Here is a 15992-nt window from a genome sequence, read left to right on the forward strand (position 1 = left end):
CCCTGACGTCAGCTATCAGGTTATTTTATCACAACCACAGAGAAGACACTATTACAAAAGCCAAAGGTAAAATGAAGCTATCGGGTGTCCTCAGGAGAAGAGAGAACATGGACAAGCAAAGATGGATGAACACAGGAAGACCAGGGCAGGAAGGCATCAGCCAGGCAGAAAGGCTCCACAGTCAGTTCTCAGGCTTCCTATCTCCAGAACCATTTGAGAACAATCTCTGCTTTTTAAAAATATTTATTTATTTATTTATTTATTATAAATACACTGTTGCAGTCTTCAGACACACCAGAAGAGGGCATCAGATCCCATTATGGATGGTTGTGAGCCACCATGTGGTTGCTGGGAATTGAACTCAGGAAGAGCAGTCAGTGCTCTTGACCGCTGAGCCATCTCTCCAGCCCCCAATCTCTGCTTTTTAACATGCCCAGAGTGGAATGTCACTGAGACCAAAGGAACTCCCAGGTCAGGTTCCAGGGATGCAACTGTGGGCCCTTAGGTGGTAGTGGACATTTAGCTAAGTTCCTTTATTTTCTTTTCAAAAGTATTTTGTATGTGTACTAAAGGCACAAGCAAGAAAAAAAATCTGACTCTCTTTAACTTACGGTCTGGTGGGAGGACAGATAAACCCATAAATAATTATGATTATCTCAAATAAAATCTGCATACAACAACAAAAACACGCTATGGCCTCTTGTGGGGTGAGAGTCTTCTGATTTTTTGATCTCTGAGCAGAACCATGAGCAGTTGGAAGGAGACCAACACAGAAGCCTCTGGGAGCGCCATTTCAGCGAAGTGGACCTTTGGGCAGCTGTCCTGGAGTGGAAACTCCCTGTCTGAGACAAAGGCATGTGACATCAGGACAGTGGTGACCAGGAGAGTGTGTGGTGAGGGTGGCATGAGAACCCTGCAGGAGACCCTTTCAGTCGGCGTGAAGAGATTGAAGTTCCGGAATTCTAGTGACAAGGGCTCACACTGGAGGGAGGACTTTGGCAGGGAACTGATGTGATCGAATCTGCCCTTGGAGGGCATCTCCTCTAGTCTCCCTCGGAGCTTGACTGGGAGGCAAGATGATATGAGGAGAGCTGCTTGCAACCATGAGGCTTCCACAGAGATGGGGAAAACCCTGGGCTCACTCAGGGAGCATAATAGAGAGAAAGAGGTTGTGTCTGGGGTCTGTCCTGGAATTAGAGTCCTCAAGCCGGCCAAAACGTAAGGACCTAAGATCAAATCCCCACCACCCATGTAAGAAGCCAGGAAGGTCACATACAACAACATACACAACAACATACAACCTGTAACCCTCAGAGTTGTGTGGGGTGGAGGCAGGAGGATGTCTTGGACTTATTGGTTACCAACCTAGCTCCAGGATCAGTGAGAGACCCTGTCTCAAAGGAATAGGCAGAGAGCAATGGAGCGGGACACCCAGCATCTTCTAGTGGTGCCTTCAGTGAGGTGGGCTTGGTGCTAAAAGATCAGCTCCTGTGATGTACAGGGGAGGAGCTGCAAAAGATGTCAAGGCTTAGGAGGGCACAAGATGTCAGTGATCCATGCTAGGATCTAAGAAGATATGCCACCCGCATGAACTGCCAGTCAGGACAGATGAACACACAATGAGAAATCCCATAATTGCCAGATATGGCCCAGACAGGCCAGATATGAAGTAGCACATATCAGAACCCAAGAGTCTTAAAGGGTGTGTGTGTGTGTGTGTGTGTGTGTGTGTGTGTGTGCACCCATGTGGACATAGGTACCATCAGGGGCCAGGAGAGGGCACTGGATTCCCTGGAGCTGGAGTTACAAGTGACTGTGAGCCATGTAATGTGGGTAGTAGAATCTAACTTAGGTCCTCTACAAGGGCAGCAAGCACACGCTTATCCACCAAGTCATTGCTCCAGCACCATGCTAATAAATCTCTTATTACTAAAAGACTCATATAAAAAAAAAAAACCCAGTCTCTTTCCTCGGAATTCTGTGCCTCCAGTCTGTCATCCCAGCCCCACCGCAGGGACAGCCTCTTGTTTTTGTGACTCTGGGGTTGCCACCCACAATTCGTTTCCAAGGGCTGCTGTTGGCTTTGTCTTTATTTCTCTGTGTTGCTAACTTACTGTCCATTGCCAATTAGGGCCATTTTCTTGTTTTAGATTTCACTTTCCTCTTGCTTTTCTTCCTCCTTCAAGACAGTAATTCTATTAGCTTTTGTTATTTTATCGACCGCTGTAGTTGATGCACTTAAATTTCCATTTCCTGTTCTAAGAACTTTATTCAGCGTCTCTGACTCTGCTCAATATGAAACAAAAATATATCCTTGTCTGCCCTCTGCCTACCACTCCCTTCACCCTCCCCTCTCCTCCCTTCGTCCTCCCCCCTCCTCTCTTCACCCTCCCACCTCCTCCCTGGCACACTTGAGGACATTTTGTTTGTAAAAGTTGGTTACATTTATGTTCTGTTTTGCTCAGACTTCTGTGCTCAGCTTGATGCTAAGAACTGAACACAAAACAGCTTTGACATGATCCTATTTATTCTTACTCATGATTTAGGCCAACGGCTGGGCCTAGGTCACATGTGTATCTGTGTGATGCTAAAAGGAAAAATGACCTCCGAATCAAGTTCATTCTCTTTTATTATTTCTCCAAATTGGCTGCACATTTGGGTCACAACTACATGCAGAAAATTTGTTTTTCCGGAAAAGTATTTGTTTGCTTATTTATTTAGGCAGGTCTGTTACCTTTCTTATTCTTTCCCCCCTAAAATAGAGTTAGAGAGTAGGCTCTGAGGATAAAAGTGCTTGCTATTCTTGCAAAGGACTTGGGCTTAGTTCCTGACGTTCACACAATTGTAACAGTTAGTAACTTCAGTTCCAGGGGATCCAATGGCCTAATTTTATTTTGTTCTTGTGTACCAGGCTCACAGAGAGTGCACACATATATGCTCAGGCAAGTGCTCTTACACATAAAATAAAAACGAAATTAAAAAAAAAAAAAAAAAAAGGCCGGGCGGTGATGGCACATGCCTTTAATCCCAGCACTTGGGAGGCAGAGGCAAGTGGATTTCTGAGTTCGAGGCTAGCCTGGTCTACAAAGTGAGTTGCAGGACAGCCAGAGCTATACAGAGAAACCCTGTCTCAAACAAAAAAAAAAAAAAAAAAAAAAAAAAAGAAGTTCTTTGGCTTTTATTTATTGAGGCTTTCCTCAAGTCTTTATTGATACCTATTCTTTTCTAGGTGGCATTCTTGATTTTGAGAATAACGATGGGAATGAAGCAGGCCTCAATCTCTGTACTTCTTGAAACATCCATTCCTTCTGCCAGAGGTGAAGGTAGCAGGCAAACACAGAGGTAAGCACACGTGGAGGAGGAGGTGGTAGTGGTGCTGTTCGGAAGGTGGACTGGGCCACTAAGGAAGTGGTGTGCAAATGGGAGTCGCAGGTTTGAACACAGAGATTTGTGCAGCCTTTCTTGGAATGACATATTAGTTAGTTACTTGTGTTGCTACTGCAACAAAGTATCTGGCAAACGTAACTGATGGATGGAAGAGCTTATTATGGCTTATGGATTCAGAATGTGCAAACCAGCCTGGTGGGAAGCCATGGTTGTAGGGGCTTGACACTGTGGGTCACATTGTATCCACATCTTACACGCGTTCTCACGACCGGCCAGGAAAGACACAACAAACCAGAATCTTCTGCGGCAAAACTTTATTGCTTACATCTTCAGGAGCAAGAGTGCAAAACTCAAAACCCCTTGCTTACATCTTTAGGAGCCAGAGCGCCAGAGCGCAGAGCAAGCCCCAAGCCCCAAGCCCCAAGCCCCAAGCCCCAAGCGAAAGCGAAAGCGAAACCCCCTCCCTCTTAAGGAGAGTTATCCTTCGCCTAGGACGCCTAGGACGTATCACTCCCTGATTGGCTGCAGCCCATGGCCGAGTTGTAGTCACGGGGAAGGCAGAGTACATGGGGTGGAGAACTACCTTTGGCACATGCGCAGATTATTTGTTTACCACTTAGAACACAGCTGTCAGCGCCATCTTGTAACGGCGAATGTGGGGGCGGCTTCCCACATCCACAGTCAAGAAGCCCACAGTCAAGAAGCAGAGAGGAAGGGGAGGGGGAGGGACAAACAGAAATGGAGACAGAGACACAGAGAGATACAGAGAGGCACAGAGAGACAGAAACAGGAGAGAGAGAAAGACAGAAACAGAGACATAGAGATGAATGAATGATGTTGCTCAATGACTTTCTTTCAGTTCCAGACACATGAGTGGGTCTTCTCAATCAACCTAACTCAGAAAATCCCTCACAGAGATGCCCAAGAATTAGTTTCCATCATGATGCCAGTCCTATCATTTGGCAAGGGAAATCAGCCACCACAGCACCTTGGGCTTTATTCAGGTTCATGCTACTCAGTGCTCTTGACTTCTGTAGGAAAGGGAACCCAGGGAAGTCGGTACATTTGAGCCTGGAAGCCTGGAAGCCTGGTTGGGGTGCAAGTCTCTCTTCTTGTGCTGTTCCCCAACTCTCCTGTCTAACGGCTGAGGTGAAGTCAGGGGCCTTAGTTCTTCTGGTCACACCATCCACGTTTGTCTCAGGCTTTTCTTTCAGTCTGGTGTTGGCGTCTTCATCCATAGAGTGGGGGATACAGAGTGGTTTCTGTGCTTAGTGTCACATCCCAGTGAAGCTTTTACTAAAATAGGCTCCACCACGGCCAAACTGGTAGTTTTCTGAGTGAGGGCAGGATGAGGCTAGCAATTTTAGTGTGGCATCAAATTCCTACAAAACTCTGTTCATGTTTCCTTCTATGCTCAGAAGCTGAGCCCCCATGCCACGGAGGATTCAGAATGCCAGTCTCAGGGGTATCCCAGAGGGCAGGGACTGTGTGCTCCAGCCTGCTTTTTCAGACAGTAATGACTTCTTTAGGGAAGAGAAAATGGGATGAGATCATCACAAGTGACTGCCAGGTTTTGCTTTGCACATTCTTCAGCCTCCACATTTCACCTAATGAACATGACTTATTAAACACACATACTAGACTGGATTAAAGGAAAATACTTGATTTGGACTCTAGATTTGGACAAATAAGAGACACATGCTTTATTTATTTGTTTATTTATTTAAGATCTATTTATTTATTTATTTTATGTATATGAGTACACTGTAGCTGTACAGATGGTTGTGAGCCATCATGTGGTTGCTGGGAATTGAATTCAGGACCTCTGCTTGCTCTGGCCCCGCTCGATACACTGTAGCTGTCTTTAGACACACCAGAAAAGGGTGCCAGATCTCATTACAGATGGTTGTGAGCCACCATGTGCTTGCTGGGATTTGAACTCAGGACCTTTGGAAGAGCAGTCAGTGCTCTTACCCACTGAACCATCTCACCAGCCCAAGATGCATGCCTTAAAGGTCTATCAGATGGAGTTTGACTTTAGCATCATGCTGAGAGCAATCTGCCTTTACCCACTTCCCAAGAAAACTATAGAGAGCATGAAATGAAAGGGAGGTAGCTCTTCTTCCGTCTCCCTCCCTCCTCTCTCCCATCCTTCCTCCTCCTCCTGCTCTTCCCCCTTTCCAGTATCTCCCTCCACCACCCCTCCCCACTTCATGAGACAGGTCTCCTGTACTCCAGCCTGGGGCTCAAACTCACTTTGTAGCTAAGGCTGACCTTGAACTCCTAATCCTCTTGCCTCCTGCCTCCTCTACCTCCAGAGTGCTGGAATTATAAGTGCGTGCCCCCATGTGTGGCTTACAAAAAACAGAATTCTTATGGCTAAGGAGAAAGGCCACTGGTGCATTTGAATTTAGTTTAAAGCTTTAATGACATTTCTATATTTATTTTAATTTTGTTTCGTTTTGTTTTTTTACGAGACAGGGTTTCTCTGTGTAGCCCTGGCTGTCCTGGAACTCACTCTGTAGACCAGGCTGGCCTCGAACTCAGAAATCCACCTGCCTCTGCCTCCCAAGTTCTGGGACTAAAGGCATGTGCCACCACCGCCCTTATTTTAATTTTTTTAAATTTTTATTAAAACGTGCTCACTGTACATATTGGTCACGTTTATTGTTACATTTCCACAGGCGCCCGATGAGTTGCCCACAGGAGCGAGGGTCGATGTGACTGTTCCATACGAGCCTGCATCGTGCTCTCATCCAATCCAATCTCGCTTTGTCCACCCCGCCGCCATCTCTAGGGAGCACCGTGCTGAATTTGGGTCTATTGGTTTCTCTTTCTGCATATGTTTGAGAGCACGTTGAGAGCAGTTGTCTTTCTGTGTTAGGATTGTTTGATTCCACATGCTCTCCAGTCTACTTAGCTGCAAATGATAGATCCTCTCTCCTCCTCTTCCTCCTCCTCCCCTTCCTTCTCTTCCTCCTGCTCCTCCTCTTCCTCCCACCTCCCTCATCTTGTTACTTCTTCTCTTCCTTCTTCTCCTCCTCCCTTCCTTTGCTCCTCCAGCTTCTCCTCCTCCTCCTCCCCTTCCTCTTCCTGCTTTCTCTTCTTCTCCTTCTCTCTCATCTCCCTCCTCCTTTTACATGGTTTTTGCCTTCTGAGATCTCCAACTGTCCGAAACTACAAGATCTTTCATCTTCATACAGACTACAGACATGCACACAGGCAAAATACCAATGCACATAAAATGGAAATAAACAAATTATAAAAAAAAGAAATAAGTATGAGCCACTAGCGTGCTTGCCCAGATTGAGGCTTGGGCTGGCTAGTTTCATGTCAACTGAACACAAGCTAAAGTCATCTTAGAGGAGACTTCCATTAACAAAACACCTCCATACGATCAGGCTGGAGGCAAGCCTTAGGGCATTTTCTTAATTAGTGATTGATGAGGGAGGGCTCATCCCTCTGCAGGTGGTGCCATTCCCGGGCTGGTGGTCCTGGGTTCAATAAGAAAGCAGGCCGGGCAAGCCATGAGGTGCAAACCAGTAAGTTACACCCCTCCATGGCCTCTGAATCAGCTCCTGCCTCCAGGTTCCTGCCCTGCTTGAGCTCCTGTCCTGACTCAATGATGAAGAACAGTGCTGTGGAAGTGTAAGCTGAATAAACCCTTTGGTGTTTCATCCCAGCAATAGAACCTCTGACTAGGACAGGACACAAACCGATCCCACTGAGCGCAGATACTGCGCCTTCTTTGTTTATCCATCTGTTTAGGACAAAGACATGTAAGAAGAAATGCTTGTCATCGTCAGCCACCGGAGGCATGCAAATCAAAGCTACAGTGAGATACCATCTCACCCTAGTGAGAACAGCCATTAGCAAAAAAAAAAAAAAAAAAAAAAAAAAAAAAAAAAAAAGCAAACTAGAACCAAAATCAAACCTCTAGGATTGCTGACAAGAATTGAGAAAGGCTGCCTCTCCATGTTCCTGGGAGGGGCACTGTATAAACTGACTATCACATCTCTAGGTATAAGGAAACTTACTTATTCACTGAGAAAGCACAGGAAGAGTAACGGTCTCTAGGAGTCCCTTCAAGAGCACAGAGGCCAGGGTGGCACTTCTGTTGCTTGTCAGCCTCCAGCTGCAGAGCTATGCTACATGTACCACGTCCAGGTCCTTACTCTGTCCCCTGAAGGGCTGTCTGCATTCTCAGAGGTCAGACACAAGGCAAAAGGTACTCTCTAGCTTCAGTTTCCAAACTCCTGTGTGTTTTAGGAAAAGGGCAGGGCAGGGCAGTACACGTGGCCCTTGTTGCTGAGGACCAGATGACACAGCCATCCCTTACAGAGATGGATGATAAGCTAGGTTGCAGGGATGTGTTCCAAGATCTGAAGGACATACGCTGTTTTAGCTACTTGATTTCGGTATCTCCCAACTAATTTTAAAAGAAAGCATTTAATTGGCAGCTTACAGTTTCAGAGGGTTAGTCCCTGATCATCATGGCGGGGATGGGGGTGGGGGTGGGGGTGTATTACAACAGGCAGTCAGGCAAGGTGCTGGGGCAGTAGCTGAGAGCTCATATGCTCCAAAAATTGCAGGCAAAGAGAGAGCAAGACTGGGTCTGATGTGGATTTTGAAATGTCAAAGGCCACCTTGAGTGACAGGGCTCCTCTAACAAGGCCACACCTCCTAATCCTTCCCAAACAGTTCCATAAACTAGGGACCAAGCATTCAAATATATGAGCCCATAGAAGCCATTCTTGTTCAAACTACCACATACCCACCTGAGATGTTGTCCACTGGCCTGGCCGGGGCATTTTGATTCAATGCCACAAGCCTGAACTAGATTGTGACAGTCTGTGTGGGTGGCATGGACATCTATCCAGTGTGCTGTGCCCTCATTTGCAAGGCTTCTCTCTTGTTGTCATGTGTGACCAGGTCTACTTTAGTGGAACATGGCCTTCAGCCAGTGTTCTCACAGTAGCTGTCCTAAGAGGGAACCCCACGGGAACCAAAACAGAAATGAAGCTTTGCTGGAGCTTGTGGCTGAGGGTTAGAGCTGGGCCTGTCACAACCCACATCACGAGTTTCTGGAACCATAGAAGAAAGCGGAGGTGGCCAGAGGAACAAGGGACTGTTAAGCTCTGAGGTGCTTCAGGCCAGGATTTGCCTGCTGTTTGGGAGTCTTTGTGACGTCTTTGTGATTTGACCGTTTTCTTGAAAGCTTGTTGTAAAGCCATCAGCCATGTTTTCTACATGTCCTCCTGTTCCATGGAGAAATCTCACTTGGTAAATGCTGTTCAGAGTGACAGGTGAGAATGCATATGCAAGACCATCAGGAAAGAATGGCAGTCCAGAGGACCCAAGTTCACTTCCCAGCCCCTATATGGTGGCTCACAACTCCTTGTACCTCCAGTTCCAGAGGGCCTAACACCCTCTTCTGGTCTCCATGAATGCTGCACTCAAGTATAAACAGGCAGACATAATTAAAACTAAAATAAACTCTTTTAAAGCTTGCCACTCAGGATCCAGTGGTTCCTGGCTATGCTCCCCCACCCCCGATGGAATCCACCCTACTCACCTTCACCCCAGCATATGGAGGAGTGGTTGGGATCTTTTCCCTGCAGCAGTGGGATGGAGTACTAGAAGTGTCTGTACTGGTAGTCTATCTGTGGAGTGAGAAGACAGAGCTCTGCAGAGCAGGACACCAGACGGGCTGGATCATACCTGGGTCGGTAGAGTGGATACTCTTCAAATGCAGCGTGGAGGCCATAGGACTCAGTAAACATTGTGTGTGTGTGTGTGTGTGGGTTTTATAGGCATGTGTGTATGTGTGTGTGTGTTTTACAGGTATGTGTGTATGTGTGTGGGTTTTATAGGCATGTGTGTATGTGTGTGTGTGTTTTACAGGTATGTGTGTATGTGTGTGTATGTATGTGTGTGTTTTATAGTGTGTTTTATAGGTGTGTGTGTATGTGTGTGTTTTATAGATGTGGTGTGTGTTATAGGTGTACATGTGTTTTATAGGTATATATATGTGTGTGTGTATTTTATAGGTGTGGTGGTGTAAGTGTGTATTTTATAGGTGTGTGTATGTTCTTGTGTGTGCACATGTGCAGCTGTGGAAGCCAGAGGTTGACATCAGGTGTTTCCTTTCACTCTTCTCCATGTTATTTTTTGAAGCAAAGTGGACCTGAAACTCCCCAGTTCTGCTAGGCTAGCTGGTCAGAGGATCGCAGAGGTCATCCTGTCTCTGCCTCTTAGTACTAGCTATGTGCCTATGTACCCAGGCTTTTCTGGAGGTGCTGAAAATTCAAACTCAGGTCCCCATGTTGATGTAGCAAACACTTTACCAACTGTGCCATCCCCCTAGCCCCTCAACAAACATTGTGTGCCAAGTTCTGTCTGAAATTGTCAAGGTACCAAGAAGACTTTCATGGGACCATGCTATTTTTGAGATCCAGGGATAAGCAGGGATCTTGTCCCGAGTCTCCCTAGACCCTGGGATGTTCTGATGGGTGCCCAAGATCTTCCTTAGAGAACACTTGATTGCCAAAGAGGGATCAGCAGACAGGAGCATGCAAAGAACACCCACGTGGGAAAGCAACTCAGCTGAGCTTCCTTACTTTAAAGATGGGAAGAGCCCTTTCCACATTCACAGAATTGGTGACACTTCAGAGTCAGAAAAGTGAGGCTGGGGTCTTATCTCCCTCCCCGTAAAACACCGCTGCAGTAGAAGGCAGCTTTGTGCGGCCATTTGCCCATCTGGGAAAGAGAATGGTTGTGGTGGAGATCTGCAATTACGACTCAGCATGAGGCCCAGTGACTAGAATAATGGAAGCTGTCAGTAAACGACAACTCTTAAGATCGTTATTAGAAAACTCTGCTCTGGGTAGAACCAGTGTGTCACCCAAGTGAGGGGCAGCAGGGCATAGCACAAGTCACTTCTCTTCTCTGCCCCCTCCCCCACCTCTCCAGTGTTCCCTTTCTTGTATTGTGCTAGGCTGACTGATAATGAAAGTTTTTACATGGATGGATTTCTTTCATAATCATAACAAATCCAATAGAAGCTGCCAGATGTTTCTGCTCGGCCAAAGAATGAAGTTAATGGATGCGTATCAGCGCTCAAAGCTAAGATTTAAAGACTGATTGCTAAGGACAAGCATCCGTTAAAGAAAAAAAAATGTATAGGTTGGCATTTCAGCATTCCCAGGCAGCACAAACTAGTGTTTGATCACATCTGGTCCCCATCAAGCCTGAAGTGTTACATAAATACACGCACAGTTTATAGGGTGAGGCGGCCATATGGAGACAGGCTAAGCTTTGTTCTGTTTAAGCTCTTGCAGATGAGGCCCAGGAGGCTGCCTGACAGCCATGGGCTTCTCAAGGGATGAAGCTCTTTGCTCTACTCAGCGCATCTGGAGCAGAGATTCCATTGCCTACCTCTCCATACCAGCAGTCCTTACTCATATCCACACTGGGCGGAGGTCAGTTTATAAGTTAGGGACCTGTGAGTTCCACCCACCTCTCTACATCCATCCATTTCCTAGCCAAGCATCCATCTGCTGAGGTTTGAATGAGTCATGTCCCCCGTAGACTTGGGGATTTGAACACTTGGTCCCCAGCTGATGGTGCTGTTTGGAGAGGTGGTGAACCTTGCTGGAGGAAGCACATTACAGGAGAAGGCTTTGAGGTGACACAGCCTCCTCCTAGTTCCCATTTGCTAGGTCTGCTTTGTACTCGTGTTTGAAGATGTAAACTTGCGGCTTCTGGCTCCTCCTGCCTTTCTTGCTGCCCGTGCTGTCGTGCTACACGGCCTCAATGGATTTTTACCCTTCTGGAACCTCAGGCCAAGATAAACTCCTTCCATAACTTGCTTTTTGGTCATTATTGTCTTCTCACTACAGCAGAGTAGTCAGCAGTGCGTCAGCCACCCTTCTGTCTGTCTGTCCTTTATATCTCCGTTTGTCTCGCGCTAATATCGATTAATTTATATCCCCATCTCTTTATCCAGCCCTTTATAAACCCCTCCTTTAATCTTTTGTACGTACACACATCCTCCCATTCACCCAACAATGTCGCTGAGTACCCATCTCCTTTTGTCCATTTGCTCAGTGAGTATATCTCCTAATGTGTGCAAAGCCCTGCTCCAGGCACATAGAATCTGGTAGCAATCAAGTCGCCTAGTGTCCCTTGTGCATTTCTGGAGGGAGAGATGAACATTAAGCACAGCGATTCAATGGGAGGGTGCTAAGTGTTCCAAGGGTATGCTATAGGAGAATCCTCCTGACCAAAGGTCCAGAAAAGGCTCTCAGAGTGCTCAAGGTGGGCAGGGGGCCCTTCAGGCCCTGGCCCTGCTGTAGATGCTGCTCCTGGTGGCTTCATGGTTGGTGATTCCTGATGACACAGTTTCCAAAGCCAGGCGATCCCTCCTCCAAGCCAAAGCATTCCGAGTTTCTCAGTAGCAGGTCTAACATAAGGAACGAAGCCGAGAAAGATGTATCCCTTTAACCATAGTGAAGGATGAGAAGGAGAACCGGCTTTTAAAATTCTTCCTGCCCAAGGCATGGTGACATGAGATGTCACAGGCGGGTCCCACCCTGTGTCCAGAGCTGACCACACCATTGTATGTGGTTTGCTTTGCAGAAGGAACAAGCCACTGTGAGCCATCTCTCTTCTTAAGCCCAGCACACTTATTTGCAATGGGCATCTCATCTCTCCATGCCCTTGTGTGGTCAACCTGACCCAGATAAGAAACAAGAAGCAGAAAACACCTTATTCTGGCCCCTGGGGGAAAGAGTCATTTTACAAAAAGCCCCCTCCATCTAGGGCCATCTATTTTCTGAGGAGCCTAACTGTTGGCAGGCAGGCTGGGGGACTGTAAGGCTGGGTCTTAGCAGTGATTACACATTAGAAGTAATTACACTGGTCTTGTTTTTGTTGTCCATAGCCATGCCTAGATCTCAGGCACGGGGACTCTGGTTTTGCCCTAGGGTATAATTTGTTTGTAGGGACATCATTTTTATGCCACTCCCAAGCTGGCTACCTGTGCTGTGGCCATTCATTTCCTGTGGTATAGGGTAGCAGTTATACAACCCAGAGGGCTTTGTTCTCTGTGACCTATACTTTGGGAAGCAGGAGAGGCCCTCTGTTTCTGAAAGCAACTCGCAAGATAATTACACCAGGCTCCTCCAAGGATCGTCTGCTTGGGGAGAGCTGCTGCCAGCCTAGGCGATGTAGCTCAGTCTTCAGGGCAGGGTGCTTGCCTGGCGCGCATAAAACTTCAGCACTGCATAACCCCAATGTAGAGGCACACCATCTGAGTTATCCCGGCACTCAGGAGGCAGAGGCAGGGGAACCAGGCATTTCCGGTTATCCTTAGCTACATAGACAGGTAATGAGTCTGACTAGGCACCCTGCTTTTTTTTTTTTTTTTTGTTGTTGTTATAAAATAAGCTCATGTGTACTTCTGAGGGCTAGTCAGTCACGAACAGGAGAGTTACGAAGGACAAAGGCCCTTCCACTCCACAGTGGAGCTTTGTCGTGGGAAAATAAGCACCAGGTTCCACAATCTGGGACTGAGGCAACCACTAATAGGTTTCTGGAGCAATTCCCCCGTACACGTGTGCTTTCCTCTATAAAAACATGAACGTATTGTTAGATTACTTAAAGCAGCTGTGGAGAGACGGAAGGTGGGAAGAAAGAGAGTCTTGGGCGAACCATATTTATCCACAATAAGAGAGCATTATTGTCAGTCATGTGTGCAGATCGCCAAAATCCTTACCGAAGAAAGTCATGTGGCCCCCTGTGGGGGCAGACATGGCTTATGCAGTCCACAAGGGAAGCTGGGAAGTGTAGTTTTTCAGTGGGAAACTATCACCCTTAACTCTGAGCGGACATAATTCATGCAGGGCAGGAGTGTTTATAGCTGTTTTCTGCTGAGGAGGGTCTGTGTCAGTGGGGTTAGTTGAGGAGGGGGTCCTCTGGTCCTCTAGTGGGGAGGAGAGGGTCTTAACTTGATCGGCCGGAAGTGGATGAGGCAGTTGCCATCCTGCATTCCTGAAGAGTCGTGGGAAATCACTATTAAAGGGCTGTAAGCACAGGTTTCAGTTACAGAGTAGAACTGAGAGATTTTCTGGGCAGGCTGGGGGATAGAAAGGGGCAGAGGTGAGAGACACTGGAATGGGCGTGAGAGAGACATCGAATTGATTCAGGGTGACAGTGATTCGTCCCATTGCCAGAATTGCTGGCTCAAAAAAAAAAAAAAAAGCCAGCAGAAGTCAGGGAGCAACAGAGCATCAAAGGAGGGGAACGGGGAGGAAACAGGACTAATGGAAAGAACTGGCCCCAGGTGAAAGGGTTGAAGGTCCCTTTTAGCCAGAGATTCTCCACAGTAAAATGTCTTACTGTAGATGTGTCGGGAACACGTGGAGCTGTTCTGGGGGAGAGCTACGGCAGAATGTAGGATGTAGGAGGAGGAGGGTCAGTAAGTAAGACATATAAAAGACAGGGTGAAAGCAGAAAGTATGGCGATAATAAGAGGGAAGAAGTGATCCAGGGGAGGAGCGGGGAAAGTAGGGAACCGGAAGCCTGCACACAGGAGAAGGCTTGGGGTTGATTTTTTTCTGGTCCCTATCTTTGTCGCGTTGGGCTTGTTGGCCTGGAAGTATGCAGAGGAGGGCACCAGTCTCATTCCAGGAGCCAGACCTATTTCTTTTTAGGTTGGGGATGCTGCAGCAGTCAAGGAATCGAGCTGGTCCTGAAAGATGTTAAGGAGATCCAAGCTGGTGAGAGAGGATGACTGATGCACAGAAAGTTCCAGTCCACCGGTGTCAGTTGCACATCCCAAAATAACGTGCACAGTGGCAAGAAGAAGGATGAGTCAGATGGCCCTTGGCCTCTTAGTCCCCTTTCCAGAGGTTACCCGAACTTCTTTTTGAAAAACAAAAAAACAAAACAGATTGGCTGCTTAGAGGAGCAACTTGTAAAGCAAGATAACCAAATTAAATGAGCGATAAGAAATAGTCTTCAGAATTTCTTGGAAAACATCCACAAACATCACTGTCTAAGCCTGTGTACTCTTTGCAGGCTTCAAGGAGGGAGTGCAGGCGAGGGCTCCTCTCTATCTAGGTAGAGAGGAGATTCTATTATCAAACACCACGGGGGAGTGCAGGTTGGAGAGAAGCCCCCTCTTCTAAGCCACCTCCCCCTGAAGAATCTGAAGGCTTGGCCTATGAGGAATTAGGCTCATCACTGACTCTACAGACTACAAACAAGCAGACACTCGAAATGCTGTCAAAAGATGCTGCTCGGATAACTCTGAATAATTTTCCAAAGCTGTGAGTTTGATGACAGAGTATCTAGCACCTTCCTTTAACGAGGGAACATGGTGGCTTGGGTATGCACTCTGAAATTAGCTTTTGCTAAGAGCAAGAATTGAATGCCAGGGTAAAGCGCATGGCCCATGAACTAGCCCATCGGTCCCATCTCAGTGAGGTAATGGGCTTAGGTACAAGGCTCTTCTGTTCCCAACGTCCTTATATGTCAATTCAGGACTCATTGAAGGCAGAGTAATTATTATTCCCATCTCTGTTGTTTGAGACATTTAGGATGTGAGACAGGACTCTGAGATCCCCCATCGGACAAGGACATCCATTCTCTGTCATGTGAGGCATGAAGAGTCATTGATTTTTTAGATGAAGACAGTATATATATTTTCTTCTTCTATTGTTTTTGGTCCCATGGGACCAGAGAAGTTCGGACCTACAAAGCCAGAGGTAGTGAGGCCTAATCAGCTGGAGGCAGAAGAGGCACATTTATTGCAGGTCTTATTTCCACGTATCCTTGTCCTAGAATGAGGCTAGCATTCAACTTACTCTGGTGGGATGGTGCTCCATCCAAGGGACCCTGTGCTGCATCTATGGAGATGACCTGAACCTGGGGGTTCCTGCCATGCAATAGTAGTATTGTAAATGTAGCCCATTTTACTCAAGCATCCAATTCTTCATAACTGTCTTTCCTATCCCCGGCGTTGAGTATTTTTTTTTTTTACATTAGGAAACTTTAAATTGACTTAAGCTTGTTCACTTACTTTAGGCTTCACTGGTGACAACATAGACAGTACACTGCACTATGGGAGATAAGAGAAGGCCATACTTTGGGAGGAAAATTGGCCTCTCTCTCTGAGTTTGTCTCTGTAGATAAATTACATACTTCTGATCATGTTACCTAGTTCAATCATTTATAAGATCATTAACTTGTATATCTTAATTACATTCTAACAATTTGCAATAAGTTAGTAACTAATTTATAAGATTGGGGTTTTATTTTATTATTTACTTAAAGCAGTCGTGTTTGGTTTTACCCTAGGTCTTTGGGCTATCTAGACTCTGGTTTTTCCTTACCCAAGCAGTGCTAGATATTGGTTTCTTCTTGTGGGGTGGGCCTTAAGTCACATCAGACATTGCTTGGCTACTCTCACAAGTCCTGTGTCACCATTGCCCTGGCCTGTGTTGCAGGCAGGACAGCTTGTAAGTCAAAGGTTTTGTGGCTGGGTCAGTGTCCACCTTGCTTTTTTTGGTGGCCTGCAGAGTACCTTCCCGCAACAAAGA

The 15992-nt window shown here is 46.7% G+C and overlaps 1 long non-coding RNA gene across 1 annotated transcript in view; it reads left to right on the forward strand.

Annotated features, from left to right (window-relative positions):
* Gm46414 overlaps positions 1 to 15992 on the forward strand; it is a 163302-nt gene that overhangs the window by 39992 nt on the left and 107318 nt on the right. The window contains exon 2 of the long non-coding RNA XR_001780947.2: positions 3230 to 3342. This is a non-coding gene — a long non-coding RNA (predicted gene, 46414). The remainder of the gene's footprint in view (positions 1 to 3229; positions 3343 to 15992) is intronic.

Source organism: Mus musculus, chromosome 13, assembly GCF_000001635.26.
Source record: "Mus musculus strain C57BL/6J chromosome 13, GRCm38.p6 C57BL/6J".
Taxonomy (NCBI): domain Eukaryota; kingdom Metazoa; phylum Chordata; class Mammalia; order Rodentia; family Muridae; genus Mus; species Mus musculus.